This window comes from Pogoniulus pusillus, chromosome 35 (assembly GCF_015220805.1).
Source record: "Pogoniulus pusillus isolate bPogPus1 chromosome 35, bPogPus1.pri, whole genome shotgun sequence".
NCBI classification, from domain to species: Eukaryota; Metazoa; Chordata; class Aves; order Piciformes; family Lybiidae; genus Pogoniulus; species Pogoniulus pusillus.
In genome coordinates this window covers 1,943,731-1,964,013 of record NC_087298.1, presented here as the reverse complement: position 1 = coordinate 1,964,013, position 20,283 = coordinate 1,943,731, and the positions used below count along the sequence as shown (strand labels likewise).

The 20,283-nt window shown below is 58.8% G+C and overlaps 1 long non-coding RNA gene across 2 annotated transcripts in view; it reads right to left on the bottom strand.

Moving 5' to 3' along the window:
* The window catches only part of LOC135190263 (uncharacterized), a 28,888-nt gene extending 14,682 nt beyond the window's left edge, over positions 1-14,206 (bottom strand). For both annotated transcript variants that reach the window (XR_010308466.1, XR_010308467.1), the window contains exon 1: positions 14,120-14,206. This is a non-coding gene — a long non-coding RNA (uncharacterized LOC135190263). The remainder of the gene's footprint in view (positions 1-14,119) is intronic.
* Positions 14,207-20,283: the final 6,077 nt, after the last annotated feature.

Below are 20,283 nucleotides of genomic sequence, written 5' to 3'. Positions count from 1 at the left end.
CAGGGCAGCAGCCACAGCTGTTGTTGAAGGGCTCCAAGCAGGACCATGGCCAAGCCAGGCTCAGGGCAGCAGCCACAGCTGTGTTGAAGGGCTCCAAGCAGGACCTGGCTCAAGCCAGGCTCAGGGCAGCAGCCACAGCTGTTGTTGAAGGGCTCCAAGCAGGACCTGGCCCAAGCCAGGCTCAGGGCAGCAGCCACAGCTGTGTTGAAGGGCTCCAAGCAGGACCTGACTCAAGCCAGGCTCAGGGCAGCAGCCACAGCTGTGTTGAAGGGCTCCAAGCAGGACCTGACCCAAGCCAGGCTCAGGGCAGCAGCCACAGCTGTTGTTGAAGGGCTCCAAGCAGGACCTGGCCCAAGCCAGGCTCAAGGCAGCAGCCACAGCTGTTGTTGAAGGGCTCCAAGCAGGACCTGTCCCAAGCCAGGCTCAGGGCAGCAGCCACAGCTGTGTTGAAGGGCTCCAAGCAGGACTATGGCCAAGCCAGGCTCAGGGCAGCAGCCACAGCTGTGTTGAAGGGCTCCAAGCAGGACTATGGCCAAGCCAGGCTCAGGGCAGCAGCCACAGCTGTGTTGAAGGGCTCCAAGCAGGACCTGACCCAAGCCAGGCTCAGGGCAGCAGCCACAGCTGTTGTTGAAGGGCTCCAAGCAGGACCTGACCCAAGCCAGGCTCAGGGCAGCAGCCACAGCTGTTGTTGAAGGGCTCCAAGCAGGACCTGAGCCAAGCCAGGCTCAGGGCAGCAGCCACAGCTGTGTTGAAGGACTTTGAGCAGGACCTGACCCAAGCCAGGCTCAGGGCAGCAGCCACAGCTGTTGTTGAAGGACTTTGAGCAGGACCTGACCCAAGCCAGGCTCAGGGCAGCAGCCACAGCTGTGTTGAAGGACTTTGAGCAGGACCTGACCCAAGCCAGGCTCAGGGCAGCAGCCACAGCTGTTGTTGAAGGGCTCCAAGCAGGACCTGACCCAAGCCAGGCTCAGGGCAGCAGCCACAGCTGTGTTGAAGGACTTTGAGCAGGACCTGACCCAAGCCAGGCTCAGGGCAGCAGCCACAGCTGTTGTTGAAGGACTTTGAGCAGGACCTGGCCCAAGCCAGGCTCAGGGCAGCAGCCACAGCTGTGTTGAAGGGCTCCAAGCAGGACCTGGCTCAAGCCAGGCTCAGGGCAGCAGCCACAGCTGTGTTGAAGGGCTCCAAGCAGGACCTGGCTCAAGCCAGGCTCAGGGCAGCAGCCACAGCTGTGTTGAAGGGCTCCAAGCAGGACCTGGCTCAAGCCAGGCTCAGGGCAGCAGCCACAGCTGTTGTTGAAGGGCTCCAAGCAGGACCTGGCCCAAGCCAGGCTCAGGGCAGCAGCCACAGCTGTTGTTGAAGGACTTTGAGCAGGACCTGACCCAAGCCAGGCTCAGGGCAGCAGCCTGGGAGCCTCCCAGCTCAGCACTGACCTGCCCTGGGTCTGCCCAGCTCTGCAGGGCGACCTGAGCAGCCTTTGCTGCCGCTGCCCCGCACAGAGGCAGGAAGGTGATGAAGCTGCAGGATTTACTTTGCCAGCTCTTTCCAAGAGCAGTGCAGAGGCCTTGGCAGCTCTCTCTGAGCGTCAGAGATGTCTGGAGGGTGGGCTTCAGCTTTGCACCCCTCTGGCTGGGCACAGCCTCTGCCTGCTCCTGCTGCACTGCAGCACTGGCACGGCTCAGCCCTGGTGGGAAGCATCACACTGCTTGAAGAAAATGATGGTGCTGGCCTTTTCATTATGTTGCCCAGCAAATGTTCTCCTGAAATATAGGCCTCATTATCTACCCACAGCCAGATTACCCTAAGATGCAATTTCCTTCTACTCTGTGGAGTTTTGCTTTGCTTCTGTGGCTCCCATGATTGAAATACACTCAATTAGCTATTACTCTGCTGGCTCCAACCTTCAGCTGCCTTCCTGACACGGCTGCTGGGCCCAGAGCCACCCCTGTGCCACTGCTACCCACCCCTGTGTGCCCACTGTGCCACCCTGAGCCACTGCTACCCACCCAGAGCCACCCTGTGCCACTGCTACCCATCCCTGTGCCACTCTGTGCCATTGCTACCCACCCCTGAGCCACCCAGAGCCACCCCTGTGCCACTGCTACCCATCCCTGTGCCACTCTGTGCCACTGCTACCCACCCCTGTGCCACCCAGAGCCACCCCTGTGCCGTGCTGGCGCTCAGCAGTGCCAGGATCTCCTGGCACCGGGGTGGGCACCGACCTGCTCACACCCACCCCTGTGCCCTCTGTGCCACCCTGAGCCACCCTGAGCTGTGCTGGCGCTCAGCAGTGCCAGGATCTCCTGGCACACCTGGCACCGGGGTGGGCACCGACCTGCTCACACCCACCCCTGTGCCCTCTGTGCCACCCTGAGCCACCCTGAGCTGTGCTGGTGCTCAGCAGCGCCAGGATCTCCTGGCACACCTGGCACCGGGGTGGGCACCGACCCCGGCACCTGCGGTAGGCAGGTGACACAAACTCACCAGGAAGCCACAAAGATGTCTCAGCACTCAGCCAGGCCTCTTCTTTATGAGGTTTGTGCTGCAAACAGGCAGGCTCCTTGGGACCGAGGGCTGGAAACGGAGCATGGAGCACACCTGGCACAAAACGTGGCCCCAGAAGGCTGAGATCGTGCTCTAAATGCATGCCATGGCCTCTGCCAGCCAGGCTGGGGCCAGGAGGCTTGGTTTCATCAGCACCCTCGTTACTGAGCAGGCACAGCAAGTCACGGAGTAGTAGCAGCATTAATAAGAGTAATGGTAATAGAGCTGAGGCACTTAGGGCCAGGAGGATGCTGAGAGGCTGCAGCAGCTCTGCTGTGAGCACAGCCTGAAAGAGTTGGGGCTGTGCAGGCTGGAGCAGAGGAGGCTCCCAGGTGACCTTCTTGTGGCCTGCCAGGATCTGGAGGGGGCTCCAAAAAAGCTGGGGAGGGACTTTTGAGGGTGTGAGGGAGTGGCAGGAGTGGGGGGAATGGAGCAAAGGTGGAGGTGGGGAGAGTCAGACTGGAGGTGAGGAGGAAGTTGTTGAGCAGGAGAGTGGTGAGAGGCTGGAATGGGTTGCCCAGGGAGGTGGTTGAGGCCCCATGGCTGGAGGTGTTTGAGGCCAGGCTGGCTGAGGCTGTGTGCAGCCTGCTCTAGGGTAGGGTGTCCCTGGGCATGGCAGGGGGGTTGGAACTGGCTGCTCCTTGTGGTCCTTTCCAACCCTGACTGATTCTGTGAGAGAGGACAAGAGCCTGTCCACATAACCCTTCCTGAACCCCCTCTGTCCTTTCTCACACTCCACCTTGGGCACAGCCAGAACAATTCCCATCACTGCTTCCCACTCCCTGCAGTCCTGGCTGGGAGTCCTGCTCCCCATCTTGTGCCAGCCTAAAAGCCTTTGCTCCTTGCTGCCAAATCAGTTTTCTGGCCCTTTCCTGAGCCCAGGAGCACCTGGGTACCAGTCTGGGATGTTCAGAGCCCACGCAGGCAGGCAGAGCTGCCAAGGAGCCCCAAGCAAGGTAACACTGCCAGCACAGGAGGCTGCTGTGGTCTGCATCTATCCCCTGGGGAGAGATCATTCCCACAGTGTGCTCCTAAGTGGCTAAAAGGGAACTTGAAGAGTTGGGACACATCTCTGAGCCAGCAGAACGTGCATTTCAAGAGCACCATGATATTGGGTAGCCTTTTGGGTTTCCCCCTTAGAATGATGGAGCAGGTGAAAAGAAACAGAAGAATCTGAAGTGAAACAGAAGAAACAAGCAGGAGGGAGGGTGTGAGCAGGATGCTGAGGTCATGTGAAGGCTGCCTTGTGGGATGCCACCTGGAGCACTGTGCCTGCTGCAATACAGGAAAGATCTGGAAGTGCTGGGAGATGTCCAGAGCAGGGCCAGGAGGATGCTCAGAGGGCTGGAGCTGCTCTGCTGTGGGCACAGGCTGAGAGAGTCAGAGCTGTTCAGTCTGGAGAGGAGAAGGCTCCGAGGAGACCTTCTTGTGGCCTTCCAGGATCTGAAGGGGGCTACAGAAAAGCTGGGGAGGGACTTTTTAAGATCTTGGGTGGTGATAAGAGCCAGGGGGGATGGAGCCAAGCTAGAGCAGGGATTTAGAATAGATGTTAGGAAGAAGTTCTTCACCATCAGGGTGGTAGGACACTGGCACAGGTTGCCCAGGGAGGTGGTGGAAGCCTCATCCCTGGAAGTTTTTAAGGCCAGGCTGGATGTGGCTCTGAGCAACCTGATCTAATGGAGGGTGTCCCTGCAGGGGGGTTGGAACTGGGTGATCCTGTGGGTCCCTTCCAACCCTGACAATTCTGTGGTGCTGTGAGGGTCTGTGCTGGTTTGAGCCTACCTGGAATATTTTCCTGAGAGACATTAACTCCTTAGCTGTGAGAAGGAAGAAGAAACCCAACAGCCCCCCAGAGCCCTCATTCTTCTGCTGGGAGAGGCAACCAGGCCAGACAGAGACAGGGCACTCACTGCTCACACACTGCTCACTTAGCTCCCAGTTCTGCTCCTTATTTCAGGTGCTCTGTGTGCTTGCCTCTGCCTTAGCTCTTCAATCCAACCTAACCCTTTTCTCCTCTAACCTCCTCGGTGTCTTTTGGACATCTCACCTCAGATCTCTGCAGATCTATATACAGGGATTGCTCTGGTTATTTATTTCTGAGGGGAGGGAAACAGGGGGAGGAGGTTTGGATCCCAGGCTCAGAGGATGTTAGGGGTTGGAAGGGACCCAAAGAGCTCATCCAGTCCAAGCCCTCTGCCAGAGCAGGACAATCCTATCTGACACAGATCACACAGGAACACATCCAGACAGGCCTGGAAAGGCTCCACACAAGGAGACTCCACAGCCTCTCTGGGCAGCCTGTGCCAGGCTTTGGGACCCTTCCAGGCAAGAAGTTCCCCTTGTGTTGAGCTGCAACCTCCTGTGCTGCAGCTTCCATCCATTGCTGTTTGTCCTATCCCAGTGAGCAGAGCCTGCCCCCCCCTCCTGACCCCCAGCCCTCAGAGAGTTACAGACATTGATTCAATCCCCTCTCAGCCTTCTCCAGAGTAAGCAGCCCCTGGGCCCTCAGCCTCTCCTCACCAGCCATGCCCTCCAGTCCCCTCATCATCCTCTCCAGCAGATCCCTGTCCCTTTGCAACTGGGGAGCCCAAAACTGAACACAGCATTCAAGAGGAGGTCTCAGCAGGGCAGAGCAGAGGGGGAGGAGAACCTCCCTTGATCTGCTGGACACACTCCTGCCAACACATCCCAGGATCCCATAGGCTTTCTTGGCCACCAGGGCACATTGCTGTGCCATGGGGAACTTGCAAACCCCCAGGACCCCCAGGACCTTCTCCCCAGGGCTGCTCTCCAGCAGATCACCTCCCAGGGTCAGGAGCCTCCAGGGTCTCTGATTTCTGGGGGAGGGAGGGAGTTGTGTTTCTGTGTTACTTGTGTGTAACTGTACATATTGTACATATCTCTGCTTGCAAATGGTGCTAAGCTGTAAATAGAGCTTCATGCCCTAACTTCCAGCTGGCTGAGCCTAGGTGGGTGATTTCACTGTGTGTGTGGGGGTGGGTAACTCCCAAACCATCACAGGGTCCTTGCTCCTGTTGCCTCATGAAGCAGGACTGATGTTTGTAGGAGAGCAGCTTTGCTTGGCCAGGTTGTGCCAGCCCTGCTGTCTGGTGATCCCCTCCCCAGGGTGATGTGCTCCCATCCTGCTGAAGGGACAAGGATTTTGCACCTACCAGAGACAGGTTTTGTGCTCAGGTTGCCCAGAGGTGGCAAGGTCCACTCAGTATCTGTGGAGATGCAGGGTTTGGCCCTTGCAATGGAGATTCACAGTGTCACAGTGTCACAGTATCATCAGGGTTGGAAGAGACCTCACAGACCATCCAGTCCAACCCTTTAGCACAGAGCTCAAGGCCAGACCATGGCACCAAGTGCCACGTCCAGTCCTGCCTTGAACAGCTCCAGGGATGGTGACTCCACCACCTCCCCGGGCAGCCCATTCCAGTGTCCAATGACTCTCTCAGGGAAGAACTTTCTCCTCACCTCCAGCCTAAATCTCCCCTGGCACAGCTTGAGGCTGTGTCCTCTTGTTCTGGTGCTGGCCACCTGAGAGAAGAGAGCAACCTCCTCCTGGCCACAACCTCCCCTCAGGTAGTTGTAGACAGCAATAAGGTCACCCAGGGTTTGGCCCTTGCAATGGAGATTCCTCAAGGTCTGGACTCCCAAAACAGCTCCAAGGTCCATCTGATGGTGATTGATGGCTGAATGACTCAGTCATTGCTCAGTTTTTGCTCCATCCCCATCTCAGCATTTCATTGCCTGGCAATTATCAGCCTGACCTTGTCCAGATGTGGGCACCAGGCAGCAGAGGAGCTGAGGTTCAGCGTGGCTGGCTCACACTTAAGGCAGAGGAAAAAGAGTTGCTGCTGAAAGCAAAGATGGTGTGAAACATCTCCCTCCTGAAGCTCTGCTCCTGCCCTGCCTAGCACCACCTGCAGCACCCTGACTGTGTTTAAAGTTGCTGTGCACAGAGGTGAAATCACTCCCAGCTGTTTGTGCATTTACCAGTACCAGGTATGGGTGGGAAGGGACCTTAAAGCTCATCCAGTGCCAACCCTGTGCCATGGGCAGGGACACCTCTCACCAGCACAGCTTGCTCAAGGACTCATCCAGCCTGGTCCTGAACACCTCCAGGGAGGTTGTGGAGCACAGAAGCACCCAACGTGATCAAAGATCACGTTGGGTGCTTCTGTGCTCCACAACCTCCCTGGGAAACCTGTGCCAGTGTCTCACCACCCTCAACCTGTGCCAGTCTCTCCCCACTCTCACTCTCAACAATTTCTTTCTCCTCTCCACTCTCACTCTCCCAGCTCAAAGCCATTGTCCCTCAGCCTGCTACTCCCAGACCTCACAAGTCCCTCCCCAGCTCTCCTGCAGCCCCTTCAGGCACTGGAAAGCTGCTCTAAGGTCTCCCTTGAGCCTTCTCTTCTGCAGGCTGACCAGCCCCAACTCTCCCAGCCTGTCCTGAAGTTCTCCAGCTTTCTGATCACTCTTGTGGCCTCTGACCACTGGAAACTGCACTCCAGGGAGAGAGCATCCAGAGGCAAAAGGGCTTACAGAGAGCTGGAAATGCAGCACCCACAGCCCAGGGCACAGTGCTGCACAAGGCAGAGGCAGCTGTGTGTGGAGACTGATCCTGCAGCTCTGTGCTGGGCTGCAGCAAGAGCAGTGTGGGCACAGGGCAAGGGAGGGGATTCTGCCCCTTGGCTCTGCTCTCCTCACACCCCACCTGCAGTCCTGGGGGCAGTTCTGGAGTCCCCAGCACAAGCAGGACATGGAAGTGTTGGAGCCAGCCCAGAGGAGGCCACCAAGATGCTGAGAGGGCTGCAGCAGCTCTGCTCTGAGCACAGGCTGAGAGAGTTGGGGCTGTGCAGCCTGGAGAGGAGAAGGCTTGGAGGAGACCTTGGAGTGGCCTTGCAGGATGTGAAGGGGGCTGCAGGAGGGATGGGGAGGGACTATTGACAAGGTCTGGGAATGAGAGGAGGAGGAGGAGGAGGAATGGGTTTGGACTGGCAGAGGGGAGACTGAAACTGGATGTTAGGAAAAAGAAGTTGTTTGCAGTGAGGGTGGTGAGAGACTGGCACAGGTTGAGAGTAGTGAGACACTGGCACAGGTTGAGGGTAGTGAGACACTGGCACAGGTTTCCCAGGGAGGTTGTGGAGCACAGAAGCACCCAATGTGATCTTTGATCACATTGGGTGCTTCTGTGCTCCACAACCTCCCTAAAGGTGTTCAGGACCAGGCTGGATGGGGCCTTGAGTGACCTGTTCTAGTGGGAGGTGTCCCTGCCTATGGCACAGGGTGGGTTGGAACTGGCTGAGCTTTGAGGTCCCTTCCAACCTAAGCCATTCTGTGCTAGAGCAAGGCCAAGAGCAAAGGGAAAAGCAGGTAGAGATGTACTGGGAGGATGACTCAGAGAGCTCAGCTGGAGGGTGAGGAAGGATGCATTTAGCCTTTCCCTCTTGGTGGGTGGAAGGGAACTATTTGTGATGGTTATGGCAGGATTGAGAAGCTGAAAGGGAGGTGAGGAAAAAGGAGAGCAGGGCTCTGCTACCTCGTGTGCAGAGCTCCCCGTGGCTGCTCTCTCTGGCCTGAAGCACAGAGCTGCATCTGTGCCGCAGCTCGGAGCAGCATGGAGAGGTTGACTCAGGGCTGCAGACACTCAGAAGGGTGTCAGCAGCTCCTGACTGCCAGGAGTGCTGCCTTCAGTTTGGGGCTCCCCAGATGAAGAGGGAAAGGGATCTGCTGGAGAGGGTCCAAGAGAGGGCTGTGAGGATGATGAGGGGACTGGAGGGCATGGCTGGTGAGGAGAGGCTGAGGGCCCTGGGGCTGCTTACTCTGGAGAAGAGAAGACTGAGAGGGGATTGAATCAATGTCTACAACTATCTGAGGGCTGGGGGCCAGGAGGGGGGGGACAGGCTCTGCTCACTGCTGCCTGGGATAGGACAAGCAGCAATGGATGGAAGCTGCAGCACAGGAGGTTCCAGCTCAGCACAAGGGGCAACTTCTTGCCTGGAAGGGTCCCAGAGCCTGGCACAGGCTGCCCAGAGAGGTTGTGGAGTCTCCTTGTGTGGAGCCTTTGCAGGCCTGTCTGGATGTGTTCCTGTGTGATCTGTGTCAGATAGGATTGTCCTGCTCTGGCAGGGGCTTGGACTGGATGAACTCTTTGGGTCACTTCCAACCCCTGACACCTGTGAGCCTGTGATGAGGGCACAACACAGGTGCCAGCTTCTTCAGCTTCTGCTGCTGCACAGAGCAGAAGGCAGCAAAGGGTCTCTAGGTCAGACCTTGTTGGCAAGGATAACAAATTCCAAATCACAGAAGGGCTCAGGCTGAGAGGGACTTTAGAGATAACAAAATAGGCCAGGGCACAGGGAAGGAGTGGCTGTGGTGTGGGGAGGGTAGATGAGGGTTGTCTGTTCTGCTGTCTCTGCCAGTGCCCCACTGCCAAGCTGTCCTGTGGAGGTGAGGAGGACTCCATTTCAAACAAGCACTGGCTGCAGCAGGAGGGTAATGGCATTTCATTTCTGCCAGCTAGAGCAGTGACAGCACACTGACACAAGCCAAACTACACTACATAAACCAAATCAACAGGACAAGGTGGGGACAGCACACAGGAAAGTGATTCCTTGGTTTCAGGCCAGGGATGTGGAAGCTTTGGTGTGAAGGATGCCTGCAGGTCTGTGTTCCTGCTGCCTGCCCAAGGCAGGACTATGACCTACACCAAAGCTCTGGCTGGATGCTGATCTCCTTCCCCAGGGTGATGTACTGGAGTGGGGAATGTCACAGAATCACAGCACCACCCAGGCTGGCACAGCCCCTCAGGAGCACCAAGCCCAACCCAGAGCCCTGCTCTACAAGACTCACCTTAAACCACAGCCCCAAGCACCACATCCAAACCACCCTGAAACACAGCCAGGCTGGGGGACTCCAGCACCTCCCTGGGCAGCTCAGTCCAGTCCCTGACCACTCTCCCCATGAAAAACTCTTTACTAATGTCCAATCTAAACCTCCCCAGGCTCAGCTTGAGGCCATTCCCCCTTGTTCTGTCTGCAGTTGCCTGTGAGCAGAGCCCAGCAGCAGCCTCTGCACAATGTCCCTGCAGGCAGCTGCAGACAGCAATGAGCTCTGCCCTCAGCCTCCTCTGTTTCACACTGCCCATCCCCAGCTCCCTCAGTCTCTCCTCATCAGATTTATTCTCCAGCCCCTTCACAGCTTCCTTGCCCTCCTCTGGACCTGCTCCAGCACCTCCACAGCTCTCTTGTATTGAGGTGCCCAAATCTGAACACAACACTTGAGCTGTGGCCTCACCAGAGCAGAGTCCAAGGGCACAATCCCCTCCCTGCTCCTGCTGGACACAGCATTTTTAACCCAAGCCAGGATGCCTTTGGCCTTCTTGGCCACCTGGGCACACTGCTGGCTCCTGTTCAGCTCCTGTCTATTACAACCCCCAGGTCCCTTTCCCAGCCACACTGCCCCAAGCCTGCAGCCCATGGCCTCACACCCAGCTCCAGTTTGGCAGTGAGACCAGACAGATGCTGAGCAAGACTCAGCAGGGAGCTTGGCTGGGCCAGCAGCTGCAGCCATCACCATTCTGCAGGGCAAGGCCTGGCTGCTGTTGCAGCTCTCCAGCTGAAGCAGAGCCAGCTGGGATGTGCTGGTGTGGAGAAGGTGAATGGCACAGCACCAGGAGCAGCACAGGAAAGTGCCATTGTGAACAGCCTGCAGAGCTCTGCTATGGCACTGGCTGGGGGACTTGGCCTGGCTCTGGCATTCCATGGGCAGATCTGGGCTGGCTACAGGAGGCACCAGGAGGGGTCTGGTGGTGCAGCCTGTGAGCAAAGTCTGAAACCAAGAATGATGTCCCCAGAAAATGAAAGCCTTGGAAGGAGCCACAGCAACACAACCTGGTTAGGTGCAAGGCTGGAGGCAGGACAGAGCACAGAGCAGTGGGATCAGACTGTGGTGAGCTTTGCACTTAGCCCTGAAGAAGAAGTGTTTAAGGGCAGTGAAGCAGTGGAGCAGACTGCCAAGGAGAGCAGAGATGCTCCAGTGTGGGGAGAAAGCTCAGGTGCTCTGCCAGGTGTGACCACCCAGAGCCTCCCTTGGGCACCAGGGCAGGCAGCACAAACAGCTCCAGCCTGCTGTGCCAAGGTGTCACAGAGCTGTCCCATGGGCTGCTGTGCCCTTGGTGCATGAAGGGCATTGAACTTCTGGAGAGGGTCCAGAGGAGGCCATGAAGGTGATCAGAGGCTGGAGAATATCCCCATGGGGACAGGCTGGGAGAGTTGGGGCTGCTCAGCCTGCAGAAGAGAAGGCTACAGGGAGACCTCAGAGCAGCCCTGCAGTGCCTGAAGGGGCTGCAAGGGAGCTGGGGAGGGACTTTGGACAAGGCTGAGGGGCAATGGCCTTGATCTGGGGAGAGGGGAGACTGAGAGTGGAGAGGAGGGAAAAATTGCTGAGAGTGAGGGTGGGGAGAGACTGGCACAGGTTGCCCAGGGAGCTTTGTGGATGTCCCCTGCCTGGGGATCAGATTCAAGGCCAGGTTGGATGAGGCCTGGAGCAAGCTGTGCTGGTGGGAGGTGTCCCTGCCCATGGCAGGAGGTTGGAACTTTAAGGTCCCTTCCAAGCCAACCCATTTTATGACTCGTGGAAGCAACAGCAGCAGCAGCTTCACAGACTTCATGGAGATGGTGGCAGTGATGAGGAAAACTGAGGGGGAAAAGCCCACCCTGTGGAGTGAGAAATCAGCTCCTTGAGCAGAGCCTGCAATGGGGCAGCAAAGCTGATACTGCAGAGCCCAGAAAGTCCACCTGGAATCCAACCCTGTGAGTTGGTGCCCTGCAAACAGCAGCTGGAAGCAAAAGTGACAGCACACAAGGAGGAAGACAGAGAGAGATCAATGTGCAGCAAGCACCACAATGAGCTCTGCAGCTATTGACAGAGCAGGGGAAACAGAGAGGGCAGAATGCAGCCCTGGCAAAGCCACTGCCAGGACAAAGCTGAGCAGGTTAGAAATGAAAGAGACATCAGTGCTGCTCCTGGCTTGTTTCACACACCTAGAGGAGCATAAAGAGCCTTTGCTCAGGAGTAACCTGTCCAGCCCAGGCTGCAGTGGAGCAACACTGATGGCAAGTCTTGCCCAGAGGCTGCCCAGCTGAGCTTAGAACTTGTGCAAGCACAGGACTCAGAGACTGCCTTGGGCTGGAAGGGACCTCACAGGGCATCGTCTTCAGAGCCCTGCAGGCAGCAGGGACACCTCCAGCTAGAGCAGGCTGCCCAAGGCTGAGCTTGAGTGTCTCCAGGGATGGGACTCAACCACATCCCCCCTGTGCAGCCTGTGCCAGTCTCTCCCCACCCTCACTGTGCAGAACTCCCTCCTGATGTCTAACCTAACCCTGCCTCGTTTCAGTTTCAAACTGCTGCTCTCATCCTACCCCCACAGGTCCTTCTGGACAGTCCCTCCCCAGCCTGCCTGCAGGTCCCCTTCAGATACTGAAACACAGCTCTAAGGTCTCCCTGGAGCCTTCTCTTCTCCAGACTTCTCTAGCAACCAACCTCCCTGGGCAACCTGTGCCAGTTTCTCCCCACCCTCACTCTCAACAATTTCTCCCTCATTTCCACTCTCACTCTCCCCCTTCCCAGCTCAAAGCTGTTATCCCTCATCCTGGCACTCCCAGCCCTTGTCAAAGTCCCTCTCCAGCTCTTCTGGAGCCCTGTTCAGGTATTGGAAGGCTGCTCTGAGGTCTCCCTGGAGCCTTCTCTTCTGCAGGCTGAGCAGCCCCAACTCCCTCCTGTCCCCATAGCAGAGGTTCTCCAGCCCTCTCATCATCTTTATGCCCTCCTCTGGGCCCACTCCAGCAGGTCGATGTCTCTCTTGTGTTGGGGGCCCCATGGCTGGACACAGCAGTGCAGGTGAGGCTCTCCCCAGAGCAGAGCAGAGCAGAGGGGCAGAGTCAGCTCTCTGCTGGCCTCGCTGCTTGTGCTGCAGCCCAGCCTGTGGGTCCCATCTGCGCTGGCGACGCCAGCCACAGGCATGGCAAAACACTCTCTGCTCTGCTACCAGCCCAGAGCATCTCAGGGGACATCTGTGGGGTTTCTAAACCAGCAGAGCCTCATGATCTGCACCTGAGGGCCCTCAAGCAAGTGCGTGGAGCTGAGCTGCTGCTCTCCCTGCTGAAGAGCTGCGGTGCCTGGGGAGGAGCCAGCCTTGGCAGGGGGATCAGTGGGCGAAGTGGGTGCCCTGGTTAGCAGTCCAGCATCACACTCAGGCTGAGAAAATGGAGAGGCCAGAGAGGATTCGACCAATCTGGGAGCCAGGGATTAAAAATAGAGCCCTTAGCGTGGTGCAAGGGGAAGTGCCTCATCAGATGAGCCTCGCTTGGTCCTGGGAGGATGCTCCGAGTGCAGGCGAAGGTTGCCACGCAGCCCTTATCTGCTTAGCTTTTGGCAGCCTCTTTAACATCCTGTGACACCCTGATTACAAACTGAGCACGGGAGGGCCTCCACAAAGCCCACATTAAGAGGATGGAGAGCTGCAAAGCCATCTCCAAACCCAGGAAGCCACCAGTGAGCAGAGCCAACTCAGAGGCGTCCTGCAGGAGCCCACCCCAGGGCTGACGCTAATCAATGTTTCCATCATTGATGGAGACAGCAGCACAAAACACAGCTGATGAATTATACAGCTGCAGGAGGACTGGCAGTAAATAATTGTGACAGGGAAGCTACACAGAGCAACTGGGAGCTGGCCTGAGCACAAACCCACTTGCAGTTGGCAGGATTAAAATAGGGCAGCGCTCAAGCAGCGGCGGAGGAAACCTTCCAGCCACTGAAGATGAGATGCAACAAAGCATCCAAGCAGCATCAGGGGAAGGCAAGGCAGAGAGATGCTTCAGCTGCACTCCAGGAGCATGGGCCCAGCCCCACAGGGGCAGAAAGTGGAGGCAGAGAGTGGAGGTTGCTGGAAAGGGTCCAGAGAAGGGCAGCAAAGCTGGGGAAGGGTCTGGAGAAGAGGCTTGGGAAGGAGCAGCTGAGGGAGCTGGGAGGGTTTAGCCTGGAGAAGAGGAGGCTCTGGGGAGACCTCATTGCTCTCCAGGAGGCTGCAGTGAGGTGGGGGTTGGGCTCTGCTCCCTAGTCTCAGGTGATAGAGAATTATGCCAGGGGAGGGTTAGGTTGGAGATGAGGAAAAATTTGCTGCTAAGAATGGCCAGGGACTGGCAGAGGCTGCCCAGGGAGGTGGTGGAGTCCCCATGCCTGGAGGTGTTCCAGACTCCTGTGGCCATGGCACCTGGGGACCTGGTGGTGCTGGGTAGACTCAGAGATCTCAGAGGACTTTTCCAACCCAAACAAGTCTATGGTTTGACAAGTAGGACAGTCCTGGCTCTGCTTTTATGCAGATTACAGAGTGGTGGCCAGGGAGGGGGCAGCTGAAATCCCAAGGGAGGCAGATGGAGTCCCAAAGGGGCTAGACAAAGTCCCCAGCTGGAGGCAGCCCATGGGTGTGAGCCCAGAGTCTGCTGCCAGCACTGCCCCACAGCAACCTGAGCAGCCTCATGCCAGCAGCACACTCCAGGGCACTCACCTCCATCCTCCTGGCACTTCCTGACCCAGAGGAATCCAAGCTGCTCTGCTGAGCTCCTGCACCAGCCTTGGGCTGCAATTCTCCCCCAGCAGCCTTTTCTGCCACTCATCCTTGACAGCTTCACAACAAAGGGCAGCTGAGGTGTGTTTGGAGGAGGCTGAGGATGACACACCCAAGGCTCTGCAAGGAGCAGGGGCCCAGCTGCAACCTGCCTCAGGTTCACCAATTGATGGCACCAGCAGAGAGGCATTTTCCTGGGTGGAGTGTGGCCCTGCAACCCCAGAGGGGCTGTGCTCTGCTCTGCTCTGCTCTGCTCCTAAACCACAGAATCCCAGACCTGTCAGGGCTGGAAGGGACCCCAAAGATCACAGGATTAGGCAGGCTGGAAAAGACCTCTAAGATCACCTAACTCTTCTAATTCACTAACCCATGGCACTGAGTGCCTCATGCAGCCTCCTCCTAAACACCTCCAGGGCTGGGGACTGCACCACCTCCCTGGGCAGCCCATTCCAATGCCAGTCTCTTTTGCTGGGAAGAACTTCCTAACATCCTGGGCCTGACAAAGGCCTCTGACACTGTCCCCCACCACATCCTGCTCTCCAAGCTGGTGCCACATGGGTTTGATGGGTGGAGCACTGGATGGATAAAGAGGTGGCTTGATGGCTGCACCCACAGAGTGGCTGTCAGTGGCTCCATGGCCAAGTGCAGGCAGTGACAAGTGCAGTCCCTCAGGGAGCAGCCCTGGGACCAGTCTGGTTCAACATCTCTGTGGGTGCCATGGGCAGAGGCACTGAGTGCAGCCTCAGCAAGTTTGCTGCCCACACCAAGCTGTGTGGTGCAGCAGCCAGGCTGGAGGGCAGGATCCAGCCAGAGGGAGCTGGGCAGGCTGCAGAGGTGGGCACAAGCCAAGCTCAGGAGGCTCAACAACACCAAGGGTAAGGTCCTGCAGCTGGGTGGAGGCAATGGCAAGCACCAATGCAGGCTGGGCAGTGCCAGGCTGGAGAGCAGCCCTGAGGAGAGGGACTTGGGGGTGCTGCTGGAGGAGAAGCTCAGCAGGAGCCAGCAGTGTGCACTTGCAGCCCAGAGAGCCAAGCAGAGCCTGGGCTGCAGCAGCAGCAGTGTGGCCAGCAGGGCCAGGGAGGGGATTCTGCCCCTCTGCTCTGCTCTGCTGAGACCCCACCTGGAGTGCTGCATCCAGCTCTGGAGCCCCTGGGACAAGAGGGCTGTGGAGATGCTGGAGAGTGTCCAGAGCAGGGCCAGGAGGATGCTGAGAGGCTGCAGCAGCTCTGCTGTGAGCACAGACTGAAAGAGTTGGGGCTGTGCAGGCTGGAGCAGAGGAGGCTCCCAGGAGACCTTCTCGTGGCCTCCCTGGGTCTGAAGGGGGCTCCAAAAAAGCTGGGGAGGGACTTTTGAGGGTGTGAGGGAGTGGCAGGAGTGGGGGGAATGGAGCAAAGGTGGAGGAGGGGAGAGTGAGGCTGGAGGTGAGGAGGAAGTTGTTGAGCAGGAGAGTGGTGAGAGGCTGGAATGGGTTGCCCAGGGAGGGGGTTGAGGCCCCATGGCTGGAGGTGTTTGAGGCCAGGCTGGCTGAGGCTGTGTGCAGCCTGCTCTAGGGTAGGGTGTCCCTGGGCATGGCAGGGGGGTTGGAACTGGCTGCTCCTTGTGGTCCCTTCCAACCCTGACTGATTCTATGATCCAGCCTGAACCTGCACTGGCACAGCTTGAGGCTGTGTCCTTTTGTTCTGTCCCTGGCTGCCTGGCAGCAGAGCCCAACCCCACCTGGCCACAGCCTCCCTGCAGGCAGCTGCAGACAGCAATGAGCTCTGCCATTAATAATAAGATCATCCATTTCCAACCCCCTGCCATGGGCAGGGGCACCTGACACTAGACCACCTCATCCCCAGCCCCAGCAGCCCACAGGCCCTGGAGCCAGGAGCAGAAGCAGGAGCAGGACCAGGGCCACCTCCCAGCCCCCAGCCGCAGGAGCTCCTCCCTGCCGCTGTTTTTGGCTGCACCACTGCCTGGCTGCAGCTGCCAGCGTGACCCACTGCGGGCAGGCACAGCACACCCCTGCCCAGCCCCGTGCTGGCCCTGGCAATGGCACCACAGCCCTGGCACAGGGATCAGCACAGCCACCCCAGGGGCAGGTTTTGGGCAGCAGGAGGAGGAGGAGGAAGGTCCTGTGGGTGCCAAGGGCTGCCTGCAGCGGGGACATGCACAGGGTCCTGGGGCCCGTGGGGGCTTTGCAGCCTTTTGGGCAGGGTTCTGTGCCTCTTTCCACCTTCTTCCTGCCTTCTGCAGCATGGACACAGCCTGGGTTGGGGTCCTCAAGGGAGCTGCCTTCAACAGGTCACTTCCAGCCAGCCCAACCGTACAGGCAGCCTGGCTGGGCCCTGCAGAGCCCCACACAGCTCCACTCTGGCAGCGAAGAGCAGAGCTGCCAAGGTGCACCCATGCCCAAACTCTGGTGTCCACCCTGCCTGTGGGTCCAGCAGGGACCAGGCTCAGCCCTGGCAGTGCTCAGGAGCTGATGCACCAGCCCTGACCATCTGTGGAGCCCTCCCTGGCAGCTGCCACGCTGAGGGCTCGGTGGCAGGCTTGGCTCCCTGTGCCATGCCACCATGGTGCTGAAGGGGTGGAGGCTGGCAGGGTGCTGCCAGCCACACCAGCCAGCTGCTATTTTAAGTCATCCTTGCCCTGCCAACTCTTTAAGCACCCAAGTTGTTGCCCCAGTTTCCCTGCCAGGGGCCTCAGCAGGAGCTCTCCTCCCACTGCCCGTTCTGCACCAGGGACCGCTCTGTGCAGACACCACCCCCAGGGACGTGGCAGCTCTTGGGCACTTAGAGAAGCTCTTTGCTGGCACTTGGAGTGTGCTGGAACGTTCCTTGCCCTCAGGAAAAGGCACTCTCAGCCCTCTGGGCCCTGCAAGGCTCAGCTCTCCCCTCTGCTCTGGGACCAGCATCTCCCTCACTGCCGGGGACCCGGGGGGAGGTGGCAGCAGCTGGCTGGCTTGGGCACTGCTGGCCACGGCCCGAGCACTGAGCCAGGAGGCTGGCACAGCCTTCTCCTGCCAGCTCTTTCCCACCTCGTTACCCCAGAATCCCAGGGGCACTGCTCTGCCTGTCCTGCTCTGGAAGCTTTCCCCATCTCAGCCTGGTTAAAAGCTTTCTATTTGCAGCCAGGACGCCGGCAGGGCAGAGCCTCGGGTGACCCAGTGCCACTCCTGAGCCCTGGAACAGCCACTGAAGGGCTGTCCTGAGCTGGGCTGGCACCCTGCAGCTCGGCAGTGGGGACAGAAGTGACCTACCAGCCACTTCCAGCACCGAACCTGGCAGAGGGGCAGCAGCCACAGTCCCCTCACCTGCTGGGGGATCAGACCCACGGCAGCAGGGGAGGGAAAACCACCAAGAGAGAGTCAGAATGGCAGAGCCAAGGAGGGCAGAGCCAGCAGGAGGTGATAGGTTCACAGAATCAGTCAGGGTTGGAAGGGACCACAAGGAGCAGCCAGTTCCAACCCCCCTGCCATGCCCAGGGACACCCTACCCTAGAGCAGGCTGCACACAGCCTCAGCCAGCCTGGCCTCAAACACCTCCAGCCATGGGGCCTCAACCCCCTCCCTGGGCAACCCATTCCAGCCTCTCACCACTCTCCTGCTCAACAACTTCCTCCTCACCTCCAGGCTGTGTCCTGCTCTGCCACATCTGGCCACAGGAGAGCCAATGCACCGCACCCGGGCCAGTGCTTGCCCAGAGAGCAGGGAGAGTCCTTCTGGCAGCTGGCTGCAGCCTGCCACAGTGCCTCTGCCTCGGGGCAGCCTTCAGCCACCATGAGGAGCAAGAGCTGCACAGTTCAGCCCAGGCAGAGGTGGACACAGAGGAGCCCAAGGCGGAGCGAACATCACCGTGGCTGCAAGTGCAGCCTCGGGCACAGCCAGGGCCACAAAGCACCACTCTGTGCCTGCCCGAGCCCCGCAGAGCAGCCTGGCAGCCACCGCCGAGGGCCAAGAGGGCATCTAGGACCCTCTGTGCCCGCCCGCATCGGCCCACGCAGCATCCCGAGCGCAGCACGAAGCTCACCCCGCGGTGCCCGAGGGCACATGGGCAGGTCGGAGCCGCTGCAGCGAGGCAGCAGCCTGGGTGAGCACAGTCCCCTGGGGCTGTGCATCGCAGCCGCTGTGCCTGCTTCGAGGGAAGGCTGTGCCACTTAGGGTGCGTTTAGAATTAATGCACATTTGGTGTTCTCTCAGCTCCCAAATTGCTCCCCACGTGAGTGCTGCAAGGAGGAGCTGCCAGCACGGTGCCCAGCCTGCCCCCCACCCCCTCAGCAAAGACAAGCTGCCAGGAAGAGGTATTTCTAGCAGCACTGATGGCGTTTGAACCACACTGGTACCAGCTTCTGCCTGGTGCTGAGGTGTCCTGTGCCAGCCTGGGGCTTGGGCTCAGCACAGCTCTCTGTTGAGGTCATGCTGGACCCAAATGGTCACTGCTTGGATGTGCTGAGGTGTGCAGGAGGAGGTGTGGGACAGCAGGACCTGGGCAGCTCTGCAAGCTGCTGGGGAGCCTCAGCAACAGCCCTGCAAAACCACAGCATCGTAGAATGGGTTGGCTTGGAAAAGGTCATCCAGGCCAAGCAGCAGCCCAGCACCACCATGGCCCCAGGTGCCATGGGCACAGGTGTCTGGAACACCTCCAGGCATGGGGGCTCCAGCACCTCCCTGGGCAGCCTGTGCCAGGCCCTGACTTCTCTTGCAGCAAGGAAATTTCTCCAACCTAACCCTCCCCTGGCACAATTCCAGGCCATTTGGTCTCCTTCCATCACCTGACTCTAGGGAGCAGAGCCCAACCCTCACCTGGCCCAAACTCCTTCCAGGGAGCTGCAGAGAGCAGTGAGCTCTGCCCTCAGCCTCCTCTTCTCCACACTGCACACCCCCAGCTCCCTCAGCTGCTCCTCCCCAGCCCTCTTCTCCAGACCTTTCCCCAGCTTTGTTGCCCTTCCCTGGATCCCATCCAGCCTCTCAGTGTCCTTCTGGGGGTGCAGGGCCCAAAACTGAACCCAGCATTTGAGGTGCAGCCTCACCAGTGCCCAGTACAGGAGCACAATCCCTGCTCTGCTCCCACTGGCCACACCAGTGCTGCTCCAGGGCAGGCTGCTGGTGCCCTGCTTGGCCACCTTCAGGCACTGTCAACCACCACCCTCAGGTCTTTTTTTGGCCAGGCAGCTTTCCAGACACTGTGCCCCAAGCCTGGAGCCTCCATGGGATCGTTGTGACCCAAGTGCAGGACCTGGCACTTGGCCTTGTTGAACCTCATCCCACTGACCCCAGCCTGTCAATCCACCCTGCACAGGTCCCTCTGTACAGCCTTCCAACCCTCCAGCAGATCAACACAGCCACCCAGTGCAGTGCCAGCTGCAAAGTGACTGAGGCTGCCCTCAGCCCTCTCCTCCAGACCATTGGCAAAGACACCAAAGAGGGCTTGGGGGCCCCAGTGCTGAGCCCTGGGGAACACCACCTGTGGGTGGCCACCAGCTGGGTTTGGCTCTGTTCTCTGCCACTCTGGGCCCAGCCATCAGCCTCTCTTTCAGCCAGTAACCTGTCACTCCTGGGTGCCAAGGCTCTGAGAGCCCAGCTGCTCCACGGCAGCAGGCACAGTCCTGTCCACGACCCCCCCCCCACACACAGAGGGAGGCTTAATTAAGAGCCATCCCTGCTGCTGCTGGCTGCCCGGAGAGCTGTGAGGGGAGGCTCTGCCAATTGCCTGTTCGTGGAGCTGGAGCTCAGGTGGATTCCCAGTGCCTGGAACACTGCTCAGGGCTGCCCCTGCAGGACCAACCCTGACACACTGCCGCTGAGGCTCGTGGTGGATGCTCTCAGAGAGCAGAGGCACTTTCATGCTTCTGTGGTAGCTTTGCCTTACTATTAGCATCAGCCTCTTTTTAAAGCAGCTGGCAAAGGCCTTCATTGCTTTTCTAGTGCCAGGGGTTCCCCTAGGCCCTGCTCTCAGTGAGGGCAGTGCCCTTGGCAGAGCTGACTTGCCCAGCTCTGGACACGCTGATGTTTCCCAGCTTTCATCCCCAAAGGCAGCTGGGACCCAGCCCTGCTTCCCAAGGTGTGGGATGCAGCTGCAGGCACGGATGCCCTGCCAGCTCCCAGCACCTTTCTCAGGCCA